Below are 12,029 nucleotides of genomic sequence, written 5' to 3'. Positions count from 1 at the left end.
TTAGTCCAGGCAACGCTGCCACTCCAGCAAACCTCAATGGGAGATTCCCACCACCCCAGGTCCCAGCACCGCTGCCACCTGCGCTAGTCCAGCTTTGGGACCTGAAAGATGACAGACAGGCTAGCCTGGCCACATGCAGGGAGATGGCATGCGTGACCTCCTGCAGAACCCATTGGCCAAGCACCGTGATGGAGGCCTGTGGAAGGAGGTTGAGGGGCTTCCCGGGCACTGGGGGAGGCTACTGGCCCCTAGAATCCCTGCCCCTGCGCCACGGTTTTCGTGGCCTCCTCAGCAGCCCCTAGCTGTGTTCAGATTCCCTGAGGAGAGCCCGAAGTCAGATTGACTCGGTGCCTCGCACACCCAGAGCCCATCTAGCCTGATTCAGCCCAGGGCGAACGAGCGCCAGAGTCCCGCAGACCCTGCTGCGCCAAGCCTGGTCTTCCCTCAGGGGGCAGGACTCAGACCCACGACCAGATCGCTGTCCAGGCCAGGCTCCCCGCTTGCTCTGTGATTTATTTGCCCTGGATGGCTCCCGGTGCTGCAGGCAGACGGAACAGGGAAGAGCTCAGTCCCGGAGGACCAGAGGGACTGAGGACACCAAGGGGAGAGTCTGTGTGTGCATCCGGCTGCCCTCTCCCACCTGGCCAAGCCTGGGTAGGGACCTCGAGCTCAGAGCCTGCCTCCTCTGCCCCTCCCGTAGTCCCGCCAGACCCCCTGCCTCTGATCCCTTCTTAATCCCTCCAAATCCCTGAACCTTTGCCACGACCCCGATGCAGGTCATTCCTGGACCCCCGGATCTGAGGTCCCCGGTGCCGCCGAGCCCCGTGCGCCGATGGGGAGGGTTCCCAGATAAAGGGCGTACGCTGGCGATCAGCGCAGGCAGGGGAACCGAGGCACAGGAATAAGTGAAATGGCAATAGCAGCTCCACCCCCTGGGTGACCCTTGCTCCCCGGAGCCCCACTGTAGGGCAGCCACCCGCATTCCACGGCCTGGAAGCTGGGCACGGGGAGCAGGAGAGTCGGGCCTGGCTCTCGCAGACAGTGACGGGCGCGGGCGCAGCTCGGGCGCGGGCGGATGCTGCCACCCGGCGGCGGCACTGCGGGCTCTCGGACTCAGGCGCGCAGGGGCTGGAGGTGGCGGGCGGCGGAGCCACGCCGGGGCCACGAGGCGGGCAGGCACCCCATCCCCTCCCGGAGCCCGGGACTCCTGTCCCCACTGCGCCAGCCTCAGTCTCGGCGCCCGTTACTGGGGCGGATCGCCAGGAGCTGTCGGGCTGTGGCGGAGCTGGAACCACAAGAGCTGCACCGGCGACCTCCCCGCTGCGGGTCTGGGCGCGCGACCCCCGACCCGGCCGCGCCGACCCCCGCCGGATCTGCTTCCGGCCCGAGGTGGCGACGGCTCTGGGACCGGCCCGGCGGGGTTCATCCGGGAGAGGAGGGGGTTACGGTGGGCGGGCGGGATGCCCGGGTTCGTTCGCCGCCTCGGCTGCGTCTCAGTGCCTCGGTTTCCCCGGGAGAGCGGGAGGCGGAGCCGCGCCTCGGAGCGCAGAGGGACCGCGGCGTGGTGCTGCCCCCTGCCGGCCGCGGGGAGAGGCGGCGCGCGGGGAAGGGCGGGACCGAGCGGGGTCCCGGCTGCGGGCGACCCCAGCGAGTCGCTCCCACCACCGGGTCCGGTTTCTCCGGGTGGTCTCCGAGGGTCTTTGACTCCAAGGTTGGGGAAATGTGGGGTGGGAGGCGCTCACAGCCCACGCGCGCACAGCACACGTACACCACACCACACACACAACACACAAACATACACCACACACAAACACAACATACACCACACACAACACACGCACACGCACAACAGCACACACACAGCACACATACGCATGCACACAACACTCCACACACCACACACAAGTATACACACACCACACACAAACACAACACAAACCACAAACAACACACACAACACACAAGCATACACCACACACAAACACAACATACACCACACACAACACACGCACACGCACAACAGCACACACACAACACACATACGCACGCACACAACACTCCACACACCACACACAAGTATACACACACCACACACAAACACAACACAAACCACAAACAACACACACAACACACATACACCACACACAAACATAACATACACCACACACACCACACACAAACAACACACACCACACGCACCACACACCACGCACACACAACACACACATCACACATACACCACACCACACACAACACACAAAAAACACAACACACAACACAAACACCAGACACACCACAATAAACAACACAAACACACAACACACCACACACACGCACACACAACAAACACAATACACAATACACAAACATACCCCACACACAACACACACGACACATACACAACACACATACAACACACACAAACACAACACACACCACACATAACACAGAAGCATACACCACACAACACACAACAACACACATAACACAGAAACACAGCACACAGCATACACAACACACAGATCACACACCACACACAAACACAACACACACCACACACACAACACCACATGCAACACACACAACACACATAACACACACAACACAGAAACATACACCACACAACACACACACCACACAAGCACCACACATACCACACACATAGCACACATCAGAAACCACACAAACACAACACACTCCACACAGATCACACAAACACAACACACAACACAACACACCGCACACTACACACAGAGCACACACACACAACAGACACAACACCAAACACAACCCCCAACACACAGCCACCACATGACACACACACACAATACACACAACACATACAAAACACAATACACACAACACACACCACAGGCAAGCACAACACACACCAGACGCATGCCACACAAACACAACACACAACACACAAAACACAACACATACCACGCCACACACACAACACAACACACACCACATATTAGACACAACACACACCACACCACACACACAAACACACACCACACAGCCACCACACAACAGGCACACAACACATACACAACACAATACATACCCAACACACAACACACACCAACACACAACACACAAACAACACAACACATACCACACAGCCACCACACAACACATACACCACACACAGCGCACACAAACAATACAATACACACCACACACAACACAAAACACACCATACACCATACACACAACACACACAATACACACATGCAATGCGATACACACAACACACCATGCACACACACCGCACACACACTACACACCACACACTACACACCACACACATCACAAACACAGAAAACACACAACTCACACAACAAACATAACACATCACACACATTAGACATAACATATAAACACACCACACCACACACACACCACACACACAACACACATAACACACCACACACAACACATACACAACACACACACACCATATAGACACACCACACATACACTACACAAATACACACACAACACAACGCACACACAATACACAACACATGAACACCACACACACAACACAACACACACATGCCACATTCATACACCATGCACCCATACCACACCACACACACACCACACACAGGCAGCAGGAATCCCCAGGGCAACAGGGCGGCTGTGCCTGAGCCTCCATCCAGCTGGGGCTCTGAAGGCTGGTCCCAGGCCTCTGAGGTCTGTGTAACCACAGGCAGGCAGGTCCACTGTCCCCCTGTATGGGATCATGGCTCTGATCATCTCGAACGTGAGGGTGGCCAAGATCCAGGCCCAAGGGCCCCCACGCCTGTTGTGGGTAGGGGGTGATTGAGTGAGGGGAGGTGGAGCCTGTGCTTCTGCTGGGAGTGCAAGCCTCTCTGGTTCCCAGCCAGCACAGAGACCCACCAAGGCCTGATGTCTCCAAAGTCAGGACAACCTGGGGCCCCGGATGGTCACCTTTGGGCTCCATGGAACTCAGCTACTTCTTACCTGTGTGTACTGTGTGTTTCTGTGGTGTGTGTGTTGTGTGTGGTGTGTGTTGCTTGTGTGGTGTGTGTGGTGTGTTTGTGTGGTGTGTGTTGTATGTTTGTGTGTTGTGTGTGGGGTGTGTGTGTGCATGTGTGTGTTGTATGTGTGTGTTGTGTGTTGTTTGTTGTGTGTGTGGTGTGTTTGTGGTGTGTGTGTGCTGTAAGTTTGTGTGCTGTGTATGTGTTGTGTGTAGTGTGTGTGCATGTGTGTGATGTGGGGGGGGTGTTTGTGTGTGGTGTGTGTTGTGTGTGGTGTATGTTTGTGTGTGACCGCAGGTAGAAGTGTCAATGTCCCCAGCCCTGGCATAGTAATCATGAGTCCACACCCCATGGGGTTCTTCCGACGGGGGAATGAGTTAACTCAGAAATGATTAACCTGGCCGGGCGCGGTGGCTCACGCCTGTAATCCCAGCACTTTGGGAAGCCCAGGCGGGCAGATCACCTGAGGTCGGGAGTTCAAGACCAGCCTGACCAACATGGTCTTTAGTAGAGACCAGTCTCTACTAAAAATACAAGATTAGCTGGGCATAGTGGAACATGCCTGTAATCACAGCTACCTGGGAGTCTGAGGCAGGAGAATCGCTTGAACCTGGGAGGCAGAGGTTGCAGTGAGCTGAGATGGCACCACTGCGCTCCAGCCTGGGCAACAAGAGCAAAACTCCGTCTCAAAAAAAGAAAAAAAACAAATGATTAACCTAAAAATGAGTACAGTGCCCAGCGCACACGGGCAATCAGTCAATGTTCTATGTCCTGACCCTACAGGCCTGTGCCAGGCAGAGCTTAGGGTTTGGCCCAGCAGGACAATCCAGGGGCCAGATCCCATTGCCAGACCACCTCCCTCTGCCAGTCCCACAGTTCCCAGAGAGGGCTCAGAGGAGCTGACTGTGGGGTGGCCGTAAGCAGGACCAGTCCCTAATTGAACGGGGCGTTGGGGCAGGCATCCATGTGTCCTGCCCAGGTCTCCTTGAAGTACAGAGTGTAGGGGAGGAGCCCACCACACCTCCCTCTGCCAGGCCCATGGTGGACTCACGGGTGCCCCGGGGCCTCTTTCTTTTCTCTGGGAAGCAAGGACTCCAGCCAGACTCTCTCTCTCTCTCTCTCTCTTTCTTCTTCTTCTTTTTTTTTTTTTTTTTTTTTTTTTTTTGAGGGAGTCTCGCTCTGTCGCCTGCCAGGCTGGAGTGCTGTGGCGCAACCTCGGCTCACTGCAAGCTCCACCTCCCGGGTTCATGCCATTCTCCCGCCTCAGCCTCCAGAGTAGCTGGGACTACAGGCGCCCACCACCACGCCCGGCTAATTTTTTTGTATTTTTAGTAGAGACGAGGTTTCACCGTGTTAACCAGGATGGTCTTGATCTCCTGACCTCGTGATCCTTCTGTCTCAGCCTCCCAAAGTGCTAGGATTACAGGCGTGAGCCACAGCACCCAGCTCCGAACTCTGGAGGGTTTCTGGAGGAGGTGACTTGCAAGAAGCTGAGATCCAGAAGAGCATGGCCCCTGTGGGGAGAGACGAGTTCCGTGTGGCTGGAGTGGAGGCAGAGCCCTGATTGCCCACCCAAGGATCCTGGGCTGGACCTTGAGCACGGTGTGAGCCATGAATTGATTCCATACAGGGGAGCAACGGGGTCAGGTTTCCAATTTAGACAGACAATGTGCCCATGACACCACATTGGCCCTTGGCCAGGGCCCTCATCTGTGTTTTCCGGGCTAGACGTCTCAAAGTCAGTGCCACATCTGACTTAGCCCCACATTCCCAGCATCTAAAACAGAGATGAGGGTTTGGTGAGAGTAAAAGATGGATGGAAGGATGGATGAATATGTGTAATACTGGGAGGATGGATGGATGGATGGATGTTTAATACAGGATGGATGGAGGGATGGATGGACGGACGGACGGATGGATGGATGGATGGATGGACAGATGGACGTCTAATGCAGGAAGGATGGATGGATGGATGGATGGATGGATGGATGGATGGACGGATGGATGGACAGATGGACGTCTAATGCAGGAAGGATGGATGGATGGATGGATGGATGGATGGATGGACGGATGGACAGATGGATGTCTAATACAGGATGGATGGATGGATGGATGGATGGATGGATGGATGGATAACACAGGATGGATGGATGGATGGATGGATGGATGGATGTTTAATACAGGATGGATGGAGGGATGGATGGATGGATGGATGGATGGATGGATGGATGGACAGATGGACATCTAATACAGGATGGATGGATGGATGGATGCATGGATGGATAACACAGGATGGATAGATGGATGGATGGATGGATGGATGGATGTTTAATACAGGATGGATGGAGGGATGGATGGATGGACAGATGGACATCTAATACAGGATGGATGGATGGATGGATGGATGGATGCATGGATGGATAACACAGGATGGATGGATGGATGGACAGATGGACGTCTAATACAGGATGGATGGATGGATGGATGGATGGATGGATAACACAGGATGGATAGATGGATGGATGGATGTTTAATACAGGAGGGATGGAGGGATGGATGGATGGATGGACAGATGGACGTCTAATACAGGATGGATGGATGGATGGATGTTTAATACAGGATGGATGGAGGGACGGATGGATGGATGGATAGATGGACGTCTAATACAGGATGGATGGACGGATGGATGGATGGATGGATAACACAGGATGGATGGATGGATGGACGGATGGACGGATGGATGTTTAATACAGGATGGATGTAGGGAGGAGACAGCACAGCCCCCTACCCTCACTCTGCTCGGTGTGGACGAGTGTGGGCTGTAATGATGGAATCAGGTCTAGGTGTGGTTTGCCTGAGATGTTTCCAGTTTTCGCATTGAAAGTTCCACATCTCAGGAACCCCTCCGTACTGGGAGAACAGGGATGGTTGGTCACCCTAGATCTAAGATTATAAAAGGAAAGATGACTTCATCTTTAGTATTTTCGTGGGTACAGACAGTTTCTCTGGTGCCCCGGCAACGGGCTTCTGGACTGGCCACACTGGGATGTGTTTTGTGTGGGAATGGGACAATTAAAAGTGATTTAAATAATAGTAACAGCTCCCATTTAGTGAACAGCTGCTGTGCCAGGCCTGTCCCCGCTGCTGGATCCCCCTGAGTCCTCGTGAGCTTGCAAAGCAGGACCCGTCCGCACCCTCGTGCTCTGGGTTCATTCGTCCTCCCACTGGACAGGCATTCCTGAGCACCCATGATGTTCCAGTCTGGAGTGAGGTCCTGGGATGTGGAGAGAACATGTCCCTGCCTTTGGGGGGCTGGCAGGCTGGAGGGGGAGGTAAGGACATAGAGGTCACTAGGGCCTGGGACCCGAGCCCAGCACTCACACCTGTGAGTGCATATGTAACCCAGCCTCCTCCCCAGGAGCTGCCTGCAGGGTGTGTTTGTGTCACTGTCACTGGAGTTGGAAGCTTGATTCCTCCACTCCAAAGCCTCATCCCAGTTTCTCAAGATGGAATTCGAGGAGCTGCCCTTACTTCCTCATCCTTTCCATCACCCACACCAAATCCACTCACAAGGCCTTTGACCCTCATTCCAAAACGGATCGTGCTCCTACCCTCCCACCTCCACCACTGCTACCTACTGGTCTGAGTCCACCCAGAAGATGAAATAGGCTCCAACTGCTCCTCTGCTTCCTCTCTTGACCTTCTGCAGTGCATCTTCCAGCCGGCAGCTGGAGGAGTGTTTCATAAATGCAAGCCAAATCAGGGCATTTCTCCTGCTTAAACCTTCTATGGCTCCCCATTGCTCTCTGAATAAAATCAAAGTCCTGATCTGGCCTGCAGCCTGGCATCTTCTGGCCCCCGCCTGTCCCCCAGCCTCATCATATAAATGAGCCCGCTTCTTCTCTCCTGTCATTCTCCATGTTGTTCCTTCTGTTGCTTGAACGAGTCCAGGGTGGTTCCTGCCCCAGGACTTCTGTATGTGCTCTCCCTTCTAGCACAGGGCTCTTCCCCTGGTTTTATGTTGCCTCAGCTTAAATGTCCCACATCAGAGGGGGCCCACACTCCTCCCTACAAACACGCTGTCTGATATTTGCTAACATAACACTTGCTGCTCCCTTTGTGACACTGAGGACATTATGTCATTAGTTTTCCTGTCTGTCTCCCACCAGTACATGAGCTCCACAGGGGGCATAGCAACACCTGCTTTGGTTACTGCTCTATCCCCAAGACATAAGACAGAACGTGGCATATAGTCAGTACTCAGTGAAGCAACGAATGAATGAATGAATGAATGAATGAACGATTTTCTAGGAAGCAGCTGGCATACATATCCAGCATTGTTATAGAGGAGAGGGCAGAGACCTGACCTGGACTTTTTTGAACTTCACTTTGAGCCCAACCCGGCATCTCCAGTGTCACCCGGTTCTTGCTGCCCTGCCCCAGCTACCTTCTTGCATCTTATGACTGGTGTGACTGACAAGCATTTCCTGAACCCCAGCAACTCCTGCTTGGGTGACACTGGGCATGTGTTGGTTCCTCTAGGTAAGGAGCAGGTGCTTGTTTGTTGGACCTGGCACAGTCTTGTGAAATGGTGCTACTGGACTCATTGTGCAGATGAGGAAACTGAGTTAGAGAAGGAAGTGCTTGAAGTCACACAGCTAGTGGAGCTGGGATTTGAACCCATGCTTGTCAGGCTCAGAGCCTGAGCTCCTTCCACTGCATGGCCCAGCCTCCTGGAATGGGGACTATGGGGTAAAGTGTTCACAATCTGCTGCCAGGACCACCAGTCCTATGGCAAGAGGACATGAGGCCATGAGGAGCCCATGACGTCACTGGGCATACTCCAGCGGGACCAAGGCAGGTGCAGGGGGCCTGGAAGGGAATCAAGGTATGGTGGACAGAATCCTAAACCACCCCAAGATGTCCTGTCCTAGTCCCAGGACCATAAGTATGAACAGACGTCACACCCATGGTTTTGTTATGGTCCGTGGCAAAAGATGTAATGAAGGTTGCTGATCAATTGCTGTGATGGTTAAGTGTCTACTTGATTGGATTGAAGGATGCGAAGTATTCTTTCTGGGTGTTGCCAGAGGAGATTAACATTTGAGTCAGTGGACAGAGGGGAGCACCTACCCTCGGGAAGACCCACCCACACTGTGGGTGGATACCATCCAATGGGCTGCCAATGCAGCTAGAAAAAGCAGACATAAGAAAGGGGAAGAAGCTGACTTGCTGAGTCTTCCAGGCTTCATCTATCTCCCATGCTGGATGCTTCCTGCCCTTGAAGATCAGACTCCAAGTTATTTGGCCGTTGGACTCTTGAACGTACACAAGCAGTTTGCCAGGGACTCTCGGGCTGGAGACTGAAGGCTGCACCGTTGACTTCCCTACTTTTGAGGTTTGGAGACTCGGACTGACCCACCACTGACTTTCTTGCTCCTCAGCTTGCAGACGGCCTATCGTGGGGTTTCACCTTGTGATCATCTGACTCAATCCTCCTTAATAAGCTACGTTTCATACATACATATATCCTCCTAGTTCTGTCCCTCTAGAGAACCCCGACTAATACAGTTGCCTTTGAGTTCGTCAAAAGAGATTTTCCCAGTTAGCTTGGCCCCATAACGCAAGCCCTTTCCAGGCGCAATTTTTACTGACTTGTGACCAAAGGGCCATTCAGAGTGCTGTGAAGCATGAGAAGCCCTGCCATCACTGGCTTCGGAGATGGAGGGGCCTCGAAGTGAGGAATGCAGGAGCTCTCTGAGCTGAGAGTGGTCCCTGGCTGACAGCTAACCAGGAAATGGGCACCTCAGTCCTACAGCCACAAGGAACTGAATTCTACCAACAGCCCAAATGAGCTTGGAAGAGGATCCCTCCCAAAGCCTCCAGATAAGATCCAGCCTGGGATCCCTTGATTGCAGCCTTGGGAGACCCTGAGCAGTGCAGGCATCCACACTAGGCTGGAGTTTTTAAGTACAGAACTATGAGCTCATAAATAGATATGGTTGTAAGCCACGCAGTTTGTAGTAATATATACACAAGTAAAACAAGCACAGGAGGGCTTGGCCGTGTGGCGATGGGGAGCAGAAGTTGAAATGATGGAGCCCTGAAAGCAATGGCTCCTGGGGGCCCAGCAAGTCATGGAGCAGAGGAAAGGGGGAGGCAGGGGCACACAGACAGCCGGAGTGCCAGGTTAGGGAGCAGGACATTATTTATGGTCACTGAAGTTACTGAAGATTTTGAGAGAGGGGGCACCAGAGGTGGACCCTGGATGGGGTGTCCCCAGCTTGCCTGACCAGCCAATTCTTAGCATCACCCCAGGCCTACTTCTCTGAAATATCTCAGGGAAAGGGCTAGGAATCTGAATGTTTAATCAACACTCGGGTGGCACCAGAGATCAAGCACAAATGGAAAATTATACTTCTGGCAAACGTGTATACTGCAGAAAGTTCCGTGGAAAAGTCCACACCCCAAGTCCTCTCAGTGTACACCCTGAGTCCCTATGGGGTTCCTAGCCCTTGCCAGGGGAGGTGGGAGGCTCCTAGGGAAGAAGCAGTCCCTCCCAGGAGGGACAGAGCCCCCACTGGGGATGGGGAGCGGGGGCCACCTGGGGAGGAGGCTGCAGGCATCATGCCTCCTCATTCCAGCAGGAGCCTGTGTGTGCCCACCAAGACCCCTCATCCAGAGAAGGGCAGACAGAGCTCTGGTGTTTCTGGAGGGAGAATGAGGAGCCCCAAAAGGCAAATCCAGGAGCTTGACCCAATTCAGGGCAGAAGCTAAGGGCTATCCAGGAGCCCAGGGAACAAAAGGAAGGGGTGAGCACCAGTGATGGCAGTGGCTGCTCCAAGATGGCCTGCCATTGCCATCACGCAGACTGCAGCAGGGAGGCACGGCCAGGGCTGCACACTCCATGGAGCAGGCCAGAGCCCCACCCTCCTAGGTGGAGCTGCAACCGCCCAAACTGTGGCTGCAGATCCGAGCATCCCTGTGCTCTTGTGGGGACAGGAGCAGGCAAGAGCCCTACCCCCCCCAGGCACAGCTGCAGCCACTGAAAACTCAGGAATTCTGCATTCAGGACCTGGGAAGGCTCCCATTGCTCTCGTAGTCTTGCAAGTGCCTTCTCCCACTGCCTGGCTTTTCCCTGCTGTCAGTGCCTGCTTTGATCTCAAAGCAAAGTCAGGACCAAGCCCTGGCACCATGAATGGCAGCAGGAGGCAGGCCCATTCCTGGGAGGAAGGGGACAGGTCCCCAGTGAGGCTCGCCTCACGTTTTCTATGTTAAAACAAATGCTCTGTGTCTCTAACAGAAGTCCCCTCCAGGACCAGGAGAGCTGAAGTAAGGCTGCCCAGCACATCCAGCTGCACCTTGACCAAAACTCCAGGCTGCCTGAGCCTGGCAGTGGGCCGAGAGCGGAGGTGATGAGGGCCAGGTGCACTGAGTGAGGCTGAGGCAGGGGCGAGCCCCCATCTGTGCAGAGGAGGATCTGGGTTCCAGGTGAGGCCTGGTCTGTGCTTATCCATGAACCCCTTCCTTGGTAAGAGAGTCAAGGACCTGAGTCTGGAGAGGGATGCTCCTGGCCCTCCCTGACCCCAACACACAGTCACTCCTCGCCTGTGGCAACTGACCAGCACCGCCCTGATGGGGCCGCTCCAGGACCCTGGCTAGGCCGGGTTTGCTGGTGGGCAAAAGCAATGTGCCCTGGGCAGTCCTTTACCTCCTCCTTCCATGAGGGTCACCTTGACCCTCCCCTCCTCGCCCTCCCCTCCCCGCCCTCCACCCTGCACTGATGGCTGCTGGTGGACTGATCCAGGTTCGAGCTTTGAGAGAGGAGGAGGGAGGGCCCTTCCCAGTGCCACCCGCCACAGAATGAAGAGTCCTTTGATTTCCTGCTTGAGTCCTTCATAGGGAGAAGATGGATGCCCCAGCCTGGATCTGAGCCTTCCAGAGCTCCCTGCACAAAGCCCACACTCTACAAGTGCCATGACCCAGTGGGACTAACCTAGCCCATGACGCCAGAGT

Source organism: Rhinopithecus bieti, unplaced genomic scaffold (genome assembly GCF_001698545.2).
Source record: "Rhinopithecus bieti isolate Rb0 unplaced genomic scaffold, ASM169854v2 scaffold_32081, whole genome shotgun sequence".
Taxonomy (NCBI): domain Eukaryota; kingdom Metazoa; phylum Chordata; class Mammalia; order Primates; family Cercopithecidae; genus Rhinopithecus; species Rhinopithecus bieti.
This window is presented reverse-complemented; position numbering follows the sequence as displayed.